This window comes from Gopherus flavomarginatus, chromosome 10 (genome assembly GCF_025201925.1).
Source record: "Gopherus flavomarginatus isolate rGopFla2 chromosome 10, rGopFla2.mat.asm, whole genome shotgun sequence".
Taxonomy (NCBI): Eukaryota; Metazoa; Chordata; order Testudines; family Testudinidae; genus Gopherus; species Gopherus flavomarginatus.
In genome coordinates, this window is record NC_066626.1 from 64,696,945 (window position 1) to 64,710,465 (window position 13,521).

At 42.5% G+C, this 13,521-nt stretch overlaps 1 protein-coding gene and 1 long non-coding RNA gene across 6 annotated transcripts in view; both read right to left on the reverse strand.

The window, feature by feature from the left end:
- The window catches only part of MGAT5 (alpha-1,6-mannosylglycoprotein 6-beta-N-acetylglucosaminyltransferase), a 257,920-nt gene that overhangs the window by 102,334 nt on the left and 142,065 nt on the right, over positions 1-13,521 (reverse strand). The window lies entirely within an intron of this gene.
- On the reverse strand, positions 5,055-5,949 carry LOC127030094 (uncharacterized). The gene is made up of 3 exons (XR_007768287.1): positions 5,638-5,949; positions 5,420-5,532; positions 5,055-5,314 (listed from the first exon to the last, which is right to left on the reverse strand). It is a non-coding gene; the product is annotated as an uncharacterized LOC127030094 (long non-coding RNA).

Genomic DNA, 13,521 nt, shown 5'->3' on the forward strand with positions numbered 1-13,521 from the left:
AAAAATAATGGATGGAAAAGTTCTTTTGTTCTGCTTTCAACATGTGCAACTTTATCAAATTCTCTTGTATTTCATTTGTGTTATATTTCTCTACAGCTTGATAGATGAATATGAAGTCAGCCAAAAACAAAGCCATTTACTGTTATGATGTGTTTTCCCAGGAAAAGACATCAAAGATGCTTTGCAGTATAAATGGATACCAGGGAAAAACTTAAGATATAGAAAAAGCTCTGCTCATACCTTAAATATAGTTTAAAGAAGGTCATAGCTCGTTGCTTTTTATTAGGGAAAAAGGGAATAATAATAAAATAGTTTGGAATAGGTTACTCAGTTCTAAGGACATGGCTATAAAACCTATAGGGATGGATTTAAAAATAGGGTCAAAGTATTCTATCCTGTACATTTGAGTTCTCCTGTATCAATCTAGACAAGAAACATCATACTGCCAGTGAGGAGGCTTGTTGGGAAGTAACAGGAGAGGATGGTGCAGATAACACAGGAAAATGCATGCGTTTAACAATCAAATGGCACTGCACATCAATGTTAAGACAAAGGAAAGGTAACCACAAGGACTGAGTGACTATAATGATGGGGGAACCACGACAGTAACCGCTACCATTGTACTCTGGTAGCAGCTCAAGTAGTCACTGCTACTTGTACAATGGCTGGTTAGTACCGCACCTTCCTGCTCTTCAATTTAAGATCTGCAGAGTGAAAAGGTTCTTAAGCTGCACTGAGGCCTAAACGACTGGTTTACTGATGATGTTGTGGAGAAGGAAGAGCGTGTGTGCTGTCTTCCCAACTCTCAACACTACTGGAGAGAAGACACTAAAGGCCCAAGATACTTGCACATGCATTGAGGAGAGGAGAGAGCAAGAGCGTGCTGGCCAGCTAGGATATCATCACTAACAGGGCTTGTGTAGAAATTTCATGGGAGCAGAAGTCAGTGTTGCTGTTGTTATGCTCCTGTGTTTACAAAAACAGTCAAAATAAATGCAATATTTAGCCTACAGATAAACAAGGAGGGTAAGGTAAAAGATATTACCTCACCCACCTTGTCTCACTCCTATCCTGGGACTAATATTTGCAATGTTGTTATAGCCATGTTTAGCTTGCTCAAACCTACTCTATGTTCTGAAAGCAGTCAACTCAAAATCAGTAGGTGAGTAGCTTAAGCGAAATAGTATGTAAAAAGATTACTTACAAAAGCAAATTACACAAAAATAATTTAGTAGAAACCATAACCTCATTAAGGAGCAAATAAGTGGTGATCGGGTGAATCCCCCCTTGGGAAATGCCTGGCTCTTCATTACACTCAAACTCAGGAAAGATGCTGGAAATTGTAGTAATAGTTCATAATCTTAATCAACACATGCTGCAAAAGAACTAGTGAAAAAATACTAGAAACTTCCATTCTTTCAACCTCAGACACACAAATCAGCTTGGCTTTGCTAAACAATTGTATTTTTTAACCAGGTAGGCATTGGGATTTAGCATTGGCCAGAATACGCAGGAAAGGGGGAAAGCAGGATCAAAAGTGACACCAAGATCGTAGGCCTTGTTTTGCAGACAGACATTAACAAATTCCACCACTGATCCAAGCCAAAACTCTTCCAGCAGAAAAACATTTTTAGAACTTGGTGAATACTGGCAACAGAGCGAAGGAAGCAGGATTGCGCACACACTAGGTATTCAGCAGCAGAGAACTGAAATTTTCTGTTAATGCTCTGGAAACGCCCAGTAAGCAAGTAAACATTGCCCTCTGCAATTCAGAAAGTGGCACCAGACAATTTTCCCATATTAGAGAACCTTGCCCCTCAGTTCAAAGGGCTGTAGGTGCCATCTTTGTGGTGGGGAGAGAAATCAGGCCACATTCAAAGTTTTAAGTTGACATGCTGAGCTCTGGGAAAAGAAAGGGAGTCCACAAGAATGTACAGCTTTCTACTGCAGAAATCAAAAATACATGAGCTGCTGTCCCCTATATATGGGTCTTAACACGCTGTTGACTTTTACTAGCCCTGCCTATAGGAAATATGTAGAATCAATATTTTTTCATCATTTGGGACATCAGTAATTACATTACGAATGTTTGGGTAGTATAGGGAGATCTGAGCCCTGAAACATCAATATGTTAGAGGCTTATTTTTCCCCTAAAAGAAAAAAGAAGTTACTAGAAGAACTAGATTAATATGGTACAAATGGAAAAAAGTTTGAATATTATGTCATTGACCATTTTCATACAAGCAAATTCCTCTCTGTTGTGTCATGTGAACCCAATGATACTATATGACATACCGACTGCTCTTGCTACATCTTCTCTTGGTGATGGATGAAAAAAACTCTGCTGTGCACATTGGTGACCTGTGTTAATGCATGCACTTATTCCCCTACTCTTCACTTCCCTGCTCCTTTCTGCTTTCTGTTATAGCTGAGTCAGGGTCTATCCTAGTATGGGTCTGTACAGTGCCTAGTATAATGAGCTTCTGTTCTAGTAAAGGACCAAAGTATATGCTAGAGAGAAGGTGAGTGAGGTAATATCTTTTATTGGACTAACTACTGTTGGTGAGAGAGAAATTTTCAAGTTTACACAGAGCTGCTCTTCAAGTTTGGGAAATGTACTCACTCTGGGTTTCTTGTCTCTCTAACCAACGGAAATTGGTCCAATGGAAGCTATTGCCTGGCCCACTTTATCTGTCTAATATCCTGGGACCCAAATAGCTATAACGTAGCATCTACTATAATAGATAAAAATAATAATCGGGTGTCCATGCTGATATCATATTTGATACTCAGTATTATGAGGTGTTATTTACTTTGTCAATCATCTCCCACAATTCGTTTGACTTCCATGCAGTTTGCTGACCAGCCTTATTGTTTTCTGCAAGGTTTAATACAGACTATTTATTTTGGACTGGTTTTGCAGCTTGTATCTATTCAAATAGCTTCCCTCAGAAATGCATTCTGGGTTCAACATTTCTGTAGCTACTGGATGAGCAGTGAAGAATGTAGCTAGTTTTTTTTTATAACCCTGCCCATTGTTGTGGCATCTGAAAGGCTTATAGATTTACAGAAGGGAACACAAAGATATATGCAGCCAGTTCTCCTTCCCTAATTCAGTAAAAAAGGTGATCTTTTTCTTTTTAAATGGAATGATGGTGGGGTGACTGCAGAGGCTAGACAAAGAACTGGGTTTTATGTTTTGTTTTCTAAACACTGGGAATCATCTTCATTCTGGTCTTTTCTCACAATGAGTTGTGGGCCATTTGAAGAGAAAGCTTTGACTCCTGGACACACAAATTTCACTTGATATTAATAGTGCCATTGTTCCAGTGGATCTCAGATGTTGTAGGAAGTCCTTATTTGCAATGAACAGCTCCCCTCTGGTTACTTATGCCAGTCCCGTGGAAGGATTTTAAAAAGGCGATGCATAGTTAGTGGAAGGAGGAGTATATTAAGCATTACTAGGCATTGTTGAAGCCAGGCAGAGGAGAACATTGAGAACTTGCTGTTACAAGGCTGCTCCTATCAAAGATGTGGCTTATCTAAGTATGCCCTGACTAATCTCCATTTCAGAAGTTGGAAATAATCGTGTTCAACATTTGGCCAATGATGATTATCCACTGTAGGGAGTATTCAGCCCCCCTTAGCAATCACAGATGGCAAGCTAATAAAGTAGAATTAAATGTACAACTCATATAGCCAGATTTGGAGCACCCTGTGGAAACAGCCATTTTCTGGACGTGGCTGTTACAGACCTTAATAGCTCTGGATCCCTTTTAAAAAGGAGACAGCAGCAGCTGAAAGCAAATGGTCCACGACTGAGCTACCGTATGATTCTGTTGCACACATTTATGGTAATTGCAGCCTTTCCAATTTTCTTGATCAGCATTTCTATTTTGATCTTTTAACTGACTGGAGAAGAAAATGCTAAGAATGGAGAAGTAGTGGTGTATGTCTAGTACGTGAATTGAAAAACAAATCCTCTACTGTAATTTTAAGTCACCCATTATGGTAGTATTTGAGAGACTCACAATCGTTAATGTATTTATTCTCAGCACCTGTGAGGCAGGGAAGTGCTATTATCCCCACTGAATAGAGAACTGAACTGAGGCACAGAAAGGCTAAGTGACTTGCTCTAAAAATCACCTGCCACAAATTAGCCTTAGGGAAAGTTTAATTTCTTCAGGAATTGCAACACAAATGTTCCTCTCCAATGGCCCACAACATGTAGCCACATTACCTACCATGAGAGCATCTTTGTAAATATCTGCCCTTCAAAAAAGTTCAAAAAGTACTTCTTAGAATACTTTGCACACCAGTGGTGCAGCTAGGATGGGAAAGGTGGGTAGGCCACAGCTTTCAGGTAGGTGGGAGGGGTGGAAGGAAGGATCGAGAGAGGGGGCAGGAGGGATCCAATGCCCTGGGGAGGGCGATAGGAGGGATGGAGGGGATGCCTTCTCCCTACCCACTCCAACCAGCTCTTACCGCTCAGCAGGCACCCGAAGAGAAGCTGCCCAGGGCACACAGGCTGCGGAGTGCACCTGTAGGGCGGAGGGGGACACCAGCGGGGCTCGAGCTCCGCCCACCCCCAGGTCGGTGTCTGTTACGCCAGTCACGTGGCACATCTCTCTCCTGCCAGTGCCATGTACTACTGCCCTGGTCTCTGACCCCACCACTAGAGGCTGGAGACTGGGGCAACAGAATGTGGTGCCGGCAGGAGAGGGATGCACCATGTGGCTGAGCTGACGGACACCGAGGTGGGGGTGGGAGTCCCAGCCCATGGATTCGTGAGACTCTGGCCCACCCAGGCCCACCCATGGCTATGCGTCTGTTGCACAGATGAGGAAATTTTGGTGGTGCAAGGAATTGAACCAAATCCAAGGCTAATATGCTTAAACTACGGAATCATCCTTCCTCTCCATTAGATATTGAATATGGTTATCACTTTCTAGTGGTCAGTACCCACTAAAGGAGTGTCAGATGTCCTTTAGGCACAAAGTGTTACAGAAATCCAGTGAAGTTATGGCTTATTATTTTCTTCCTGCAAGTCTCAGGCCATGTCTACATCTAAAAATTTGCAGCGCTGGTTGTTACAGCTGTATTAGTACAGCTGTATAGGGCCAGCGCTGCAGAGTGGCCACACTTACAGCAACCAGCGCTGCAAGTGGTGTTAGATGTGGCCACACTGCAGCGCTGTTGGGCGGCTTCAAGGGGGGTTCGGGGAACGCGAGAGCAAACCGGGAAAGGAGACCAGCTTCGCCGCGGTTTGCTCTCGCGTTCCCCGAACCACCCTGCAAACCGCAGGGAAGGAGACCTGCTTGTTCGGGGAACGCGAGAGCAAACCACGGCGAAGCTGGTCTCCTTTCCCGGTTTGATCTCGCGTTCCCCGAACCACCCTGCAAAACGCAGGGAAGGAGACCTGCTTGCTCGGGGGTTCGGGGAACGAGAGAGCAAACCGGGAAAGGAGACCAGCTTCGCCGCGGTTTGCTCTCGCGTTCCCCGAACCACCCTGCAAACCGCAGGGAAGGAGACCTGCTTGTTCGGGGAACGCGAGAGCAAACCACGGCGAAGCTGGTCTCCTTTCCCGGTTTGCTCTCGCGTTCCCCAAACCACCCTGCAAACCGCAGGGAAGGAGACCTGCTTGCTCGGGGGTTCGGGGAACGAGAGAGCAAACCGGGAAAGGAGACCAGCTTCGCCGCGGTTTGCTCTCGCGTTCCCGGAACCACCCAGCAAACCTCAGGGAAGGAGACCTGCTTGCTCGGGGTTCGGGGAACGCGAGAGCAAGCCGGGGAAGGAGACCAGCTTGATTATCAGAGGCTTCCTCAGGTATGCTGGGATACCTGCTTATTCCACGGAGGTCAAGAAAAGCGCTGGTAAGTGTCTATACTTGATTACCAGCGCTGGATCCTCTACACCCGAGACAAAACGGGAGTACGGCCAGCGCTGCAAACAGGGAGTTGCAGCGCTGGTGGTGCCCTGCAGATGTGTACACCTCCTAAGTTGCAGCGCTGTAACTCCCTCACCAGCGCTGCAACTTTCTGATGTAGACAAGCCCTCAGACTGAAATGTATTTAACCAAGTTTGTCTGAGTACTTTTCATGATGCTGTTTTGACATTACCTAAAGCTGGGAAGAAATACAAATCACCTCACAGCTATCGGCTGGCTTCTAAATGAAGCAAAAAGGTTGCTTCAGAGATGGCATTAGTGCCCCCACAGGGAAGCTAGTAAACAGGTGAAGATTAAAGAGGGCTGCATGAAATAAAAACTCAGTGGGCAATGAGCAAAAAATTAAATAAAAAACCCTATGAAAAATTATTCCTTACAATTTTATGATGAGATCTGTGATTCTCTAATGGAAATACAGTTTTTCCACTGAATAAATCATGAATTTCCAAAGAGATCATTTTTCCCAGAAGCAAAGTCATCTCTGAAAGTCAGAGCTGAATCAGTGACTGTATGCAGTAAAATGTAAATGAAAAATTATGTTTCAGAAAACAAGCCAATTACTTTGTTAAAAGGGTGAATTTTTATCCCAAAGACAGACATATTTAGTCCCTAATACCTAGAACATTTAATTATTTTTAATGTTAGAGGAGCAACTATTTTCGGTATCCTAGAAAAACAACTCCAAGTTATCATTAGGATATTGAAAACTGCTGCTCTTCTGATTAATACAATGAGGGTTTATCTTATATTCTAGATCGAAGGGTCACACTGTTTCACAACAACACAAACAGGAGACACTAATATAGAAAATAAGATGTTTAATTTGGTACTAAGCAGCAGTGGCCCTTAATGATTTTAAAAATAATATAAACTAACAGAAGATATCAACTATTGTATTATGTCATATTTTGACAGTAACAGTAGTGCGTAATACGACATGACTTGACGTCATTATGTACTATTACTATTGATATGTAACGAAAATGTAAAAATAAAAAATACATTTCAACTTAAAAATTTCATTTTGAAACGCAATCCTTCCAGAGCAAAATATTCAAAAATGGAAATTCTAACTTAAAAATTAATTTTTGTAACAAATTATTAGGATTTTCACAAACAAAATTGTTTTTTGTCAAAAATGTTCCAACCAGCTCTAAATCTTAGGTGTGCCTCTAAGCTGCCACGTGACACTGGGCAAGTCACTTCACCTTCCTGCCCCGGTTTCACTGTCTAAAGTGAAGCGTGATATGTAGGTACCTTTGTAAAGTGTTTTGAGATCTATAAATACAAACCATATTACTATTGAAGGGGGCTTCATGGAAGCAGTGCATTCTGAGGAGAGATCTGAAAAAAAGTACATGCTTGTCATACTAGATTACAGAGGCTGTTAGAGAACAAGGGGAGAATATACCCAGGTCTAATCTATTTATCTATCTAGGTTTTGTCATTTCCAACATATTGCATGTATATAGTCAACTATATTATTTCTATACACTGACCTTTAAGGTGGAATTGAAAAAACCTTTAAAAAACAACTTTTGTTCCTGCTACAGTAATGTATTTTAATATTTTAAGGTGGCTGCCCTCTTCCCCTTACCCATCACTCAGAGTTCTGTAGCCAAATTTATCATTCAGCTTTTCACCCATATCATAAACCATCAATTCTCCATCATGGCCCACTTTGACAAATTATTCTGTGCAACACCATTTCCAAGTTATCTTTAGCAGCCAACACAGCTCATAAATCCACACCATTGTAGTGGTTATTAGAATTTCATTTCATGCTTGCATTCACAAACATTTAAGCTTTCAACCTTTGCTGTTGGGCATTAATCATGGCATTAATCATGGGATTAAGTATGCTGAATTTAAACTCAAGGTTAATAGCATGTTCAACCAATATTAGTTTTACATACTGTCAAGGGAGAACTCTAAAAAGCAAAGACCTTTCTGTCAGTTCTTCCCTAAATACAAAAACAAATTGACGAGTAAAGAACTGTTCTTCTGTTCCACTATGAACACAAAAATCACACAAATTCAGTGTTACTTAAAAAGTCATTTGAAATAAAAGTCTGCAAACAGCCTAAATCCTTGTCAATCACTTAATCTCTTAAGCTACCATAGTAATTACAATGGAAGTAACATGTACAAATTGATATTAAAAATATATGATGTCTGGTACAAGCACCATTGAACAAATCTCTTTAGTGAAAGGAAAAATAAATTAATTTTCCAAAATTTCAGGTAGCAGAAAAGCCTATTTATAAAAATAGAGGGAAGTTAAACATATCTAAAATTATATATTTGCATAAACTTTTTGATACTGGCTTACACTCATAATGGGTTAATTATGCAATTCGTAAATGACTCAGTTATTTTCTTCCTTATTTCCCTGGCATCTATAAATGTATAGTTACCTAATAAAACTTTAGGCACCTCGTCTACCATTTAGATTATATACACATTCATCCTTCCTGATGAGAAAGGCTGAAATATAAGATTTGCCCTCCCCGCCAAGAACACATGCTGCATAAAACCCATCTTGCGCCACACCCAATAAAATAGCTTAATATTTTATTGATTAACGGTATCTTATTTGAAAGCAATGACTCACTGAGACATATTTGAGTCACAAATTATTGAACTGCATGCAGTGGTAACCAGGTGAAGTTCTATGGCATGGGTTGTGCATGAGGTCAGACAAGATGGTTTAATGGCCTTAAAATCTGTGAAAGTGTTTCCAGCTAGGTGTGATGGTCCAGGGCTGGCCATCTGACCCAAACTATATTTGTACTATAAACCATACTGAGTTTCATAGTCTCTGTACTTCAAAGAGTTGCTCTTTGACACAGCTAGGAAATGCTGTAAGATCTGCAGGGTTAGAGACTGTTAATGTTGAATACTTGAAGAAAACTGCTTGTTGTAGCATGACCAAGGAAGGCAGAGATCTCTCACAAGTACCAAAGTGTTAACAATATATAAAAATATTACCTTAATGAGTTGTGATGCAAAAGATTTGTATAACATTTAATACCTGAGGTACATATGCAATGGAAAAATCAAATACCGCATGATACTCACATTGACTAACACTAATGTCTTTAAAAGAGGCATAAATAATGACAAGCCAACGAGTGTTGAGATATTTGTAAAGTTGTAATGGAACAGGGAACCTTGGAAATAGCTTAAGCTAAGACGTGTGTACCAAAAAGAGGAAATAGACAAGGATCAGAATGATACATAATAAAAGGAATAATTGCCCCTATATTATAAGTAAGGTTGCGTTTCAGTCACAGAGGTCATGGAATCTGTGACTTCCAAAGAGCTCCATGACTTCAGCCATCACTGGCTCAGAGCTGTAGGGTCCCCGCCAGGCGGACACCCAGCCACCCCGGAGTTTGGAGCTGCCAGCGGAGGGGGACCCTAGAGCTCCAAGTCCCCAGGGGTGTTGGGGTCCCCTGGAGCTCCCAGCCTGCCTGCAGATACCCAGGCTCCCCATTTTGTCATGGATATTTTTAGTAAAAATCAGGGACAGGTCACAAGCTTCTGTGAATTTTTCATTATTGCCCGTGATCTGTCCGTGATTTTTACCAAAAATATCTGTGACAAAATCTTAGCCTTAATCATAGGGGAAGTAGGACCATCTGAAAATGGCACACAGTCTGTCACAGAACTACAGCGAAGGTTGTCTGCAGCTGATGGCAACTGTATGCTTCTCTCAATATGTGCTGTCTTTACTAAGTGTTAATCAATAAATCCATCCAAAGCTGACTCATCTAAGGTTTATCATCAAACCAATCCAACCTCTCACTAAACAATCACAGTTAAAATTGTAATCAATGATTGCTTATCAATTGGCTATTGATTATTGACAAATTATTGATCACTGATTATTGATTACCAACAAGGTTATAATGGATCACAAATTAAACATGAGTCAACTGTATGATGCAGTTGCAAAAAAAGGCTAGCGCCATTCTGGGGTGTATTAACTCAAGTGTCATAAGCAAGGGCTAGTCTACACTAAAGCTGTAAATGAACCTAAGTTATCTTATGCTTCTCAAGGAGGTGGAGTACAAAGTCTTCACTTGATTGCAGCAGTGCCAATTTAGCCGTTAAGTACAGACAAGCCCTAAGTCATAGAAGGTAATCATTCTACTCTACTCAGCATCAGTGAGGCCTCAGCTGGAAAACGGTGTTCAGTTTTGGGCACCTCTCTTTAAGAAAGATGTGGAAAAATTGGACACAGTCCAGAGGAGAGCAATAAAAATGATAAGAGGTTTAGAAAAGCTGACCAATGAAAAAAGGATAAAAAGTTGGGCACATTTAGTCTTGAGCAAAGAAAACTGAAGCGGGACCTGGTAACAGTCTTCAAATACATTAAGAGCTTCCATAAAGAGGAAGGTGATCAATTTTTCTCCGTGGCTACTAAAGGTAGAATAAGAATTAATTGGCTTAATCTGCAGGAAGGCAGATTTTGGTTACATATTAGGACAAGCTTTTTATTTATAAGCATAATTAAGTACTGGAATAGGTTACCAAAGCAGGTTGTAGAATCCCCATCTGTCATAAACAGATAGTTAAGGGTTAATGTCTCTTTTACCTGTAAAGGGTTAAGAAGCTCAGTGAAACTGGCTGACACCTGACCAGAGGACCAACAGGGGGACAAGATACTTTCAAATCTTGGTGGAGGGAAGTCTTTTTTTGTGCTTTTTGTTTGGTTTGTTGTTCGCTCTTGGGGCTAAGAGGGACCAGACATACACCCAGGCTTTCCCAATCTTTCTGAATCAGTCTTTCATGTTTCAAAATTGTAAGTAATAGCCAGGCAAGGCAGATTAGTCTTATGTTTGCTTTCTCAACTTGTAAATGTGTCTTTTTGCTGGAAGAATTTTTACTTCTGTTTGCTGTAACTTTGAATCTAAGGCTGGGGTGGGGGGTCCCCCTCTAGTCTATATAAATCTGAGTACCCTGTAAAGCATTTTCCATCCTGATTTTACAGAGATAATTTTTACCTTTTCTTTCTTTAATTAAAAGCTTTCTTTTTAAGAACCTGATTGATTTTTCCTTGTTTAAAATCCAAGGGATTGAGTCTGAACTCACCAAGGATTGGTGGGGGGAAAGGAGGAGGGATGGTTAATTCCTCCTTGTTTTAAGATCCAAGGAGTTTGGATCGGTGACAAGCCTCTCAAGGCAACCCAGGGAAGGGAAAGTCTGGGGGGAAAAGGAGGGGGATGGTTAATTTCTCCTTGTTTTAAGATCCAAGGGGTTTTGGATCTGTGTTCCCCAAGGAAGGTTTTAGGGGAACAGAAAGTGTGCCAGACACTAAATTTTGGCTGGTGGCAGTGTACCAGATTTAAGCTAGTAATTAAGCTTAAAAGTGTTCATGCAAGTCCCCACTTTTTGTACCCTAAAGTTCGAAGTGGGGAAAAAAACCTTGACATGGTGAGCAGCGGTTCGGATTTTTAGGAACCAAAAGCCAGTAGGATTTTTTTTTCTCTCCCTTCTAGCTGCTTGGAAAGCAGCCGGAGGGCAGAGGTGTTAAGTTTTTAACAAGGGTCTTTGTTAAGAGGAGGCTTCAAGCTGTGAGCCAGAAGACAGCCAGCAAAAGGCATTTACAAGTTGAATTGATTTCTTTCTTTCTACCTCTCGGGTATAGCTAGTTAGAAAATTTCTGTTAACCAAGCAGCTTGAGCTGAAGCATCCCAGTCAGTAAGCTGCAGAGGGGTGCAGCCAGCACAAGAAAGCAGAAAAATGAGTGCCAAGAAAGCAGTTAAACAGGAAATGCCTAGGCTGGACACAGAAGAAAAAGCCAAAGAGGCTGACCACAGGAGAAAGCTAGAGATAAGAGAAAAAGAGATGGAGATGAAAGAGAGAGAGAGAGAGCAGAAAGAGCCGAAGAGGCTGTCCGCAGGAGAACTATGAAGATGAAACAAAAAGAGCTAGAGATGAAAGAAAAAGAGATGGAGATGAAAGGGAAGATAAAGCCAAAGAGGCTGACCACCGGAAGGGCTTTGGAGCTCCAGAGGGAGGCCCTGGAAATAGAAAAGGCTAAGCAGGATTGAACAGCTAACTCTAACAACCCTTCTCCAGGTACCTTTCCCCATCCCAGGAAATTCCCCACCTACAAGGCAGGTGATGATACTGAGGCCTTCTTAGAAAATTTTGAAAGGACCTGCCATGGGTACAACATCTCTACAGACCAGTACATTGTACGGCTGAGGCCACAGCTCAGTGTTCCCTTAGCGGAGGTGGCGGCTGAAATGCCTAAGGAACACATGAATGATTATGAACTTTTTCAAACCAAGGCCAGAATCAGAATGGGGCTAACTCCTGAGCATGCCCGTCAGCAGTTCAGAGCCCTAAGATGGAAACCAGATGTGTCATTTACCCGACACACCTACCACATTGGAAAGAATTGGAATGCCTGGATATCAGGAGCAAATGTTAACTCTCTGGATGAGGTGTCCCTCCTAATGCAAATGGAGCAGTTCTTAGAGGGTGTTCCTGAGGAAATAGAAAGGTACATCCTAGATGGGAAACCCAAAACTGTAACCGAGGAGGGGGAGATTGGAGCCAGATGGGTGGAAGTGGCAGAAAAGAAAAAAGCTACTAGCAAGGGGAGCGAATATCACAGGGGGCAAACCAAAAATAAACCCTATCATTGGGGCCAACCCAAGACCCCACCTACAACCCAAGGAAAGCCCCAGACACCCTATTGTCCCACCTCACCAGTCTCCAGCAACCCACCTCGGCCCAGTGACCAGTCAGCTGGGCGATGTTTTAAATGTAATGAACTGGGACATATAAAGGTCAACTGCCCCAAGAACCCCAACTGAGTGCAGTTCATTACACCCCCATCACACCAAAGATCCCCAGGCCCAGATGCCTCTCAAATACCCTCGGAACGAAGGGAAACCTTGAGAGTGGGCGGAAAGAAGGTTATCGCGTGGAGAGACACGGGGGCACAAGTGACAATTTACCCATTCATGTCAAAATCTGTAAACTTGCCTACAGCTGAACTGCCTGTCCAGTACAAAGGCTGGTCAGGAATGTGGACTTTTGCAGTCTATGACAATTATCCCACCCCCGTGCTACTGGGGGAAGACTTCGCCAGCCAGGTGAAGCGGCCAAGAGGGTGGGAATGGTTACACGCAGCCAAGCCAGGCAAGCTTCCAGACCCATCCCTGTTCCTGAGCTGTCCACAAGGGCCCCGTCTGTGTGTACCAGAGACCCAGGCAGAGGTGGTGGACCCGGATCCCCTGCCAATGACTGCAACAGTCACAGTGCATCTAGTCCCAGAACCGGAACTGGAAAAGCAACCAGCACCAGAACCGTTGCCAGCACTGACGCCAGCACTTGCAAACCCATCTCCAACCCCAACACCAGAGGGCACCAGCGGGCCTGAACCGGCAGAAGCACCAGACAACCCTACCCAAGAGGCTCAGCCAGAGCCTGAAATACCCCCTGGTGCACCAGCGGAGAGCGGTTCACCATCAACAAAAACAACCCCATCACCTACATTGCTTGGGACCAAGCCCAAGTTCACAGTCTAAGGAGGAACTGGTGTCTCCAGC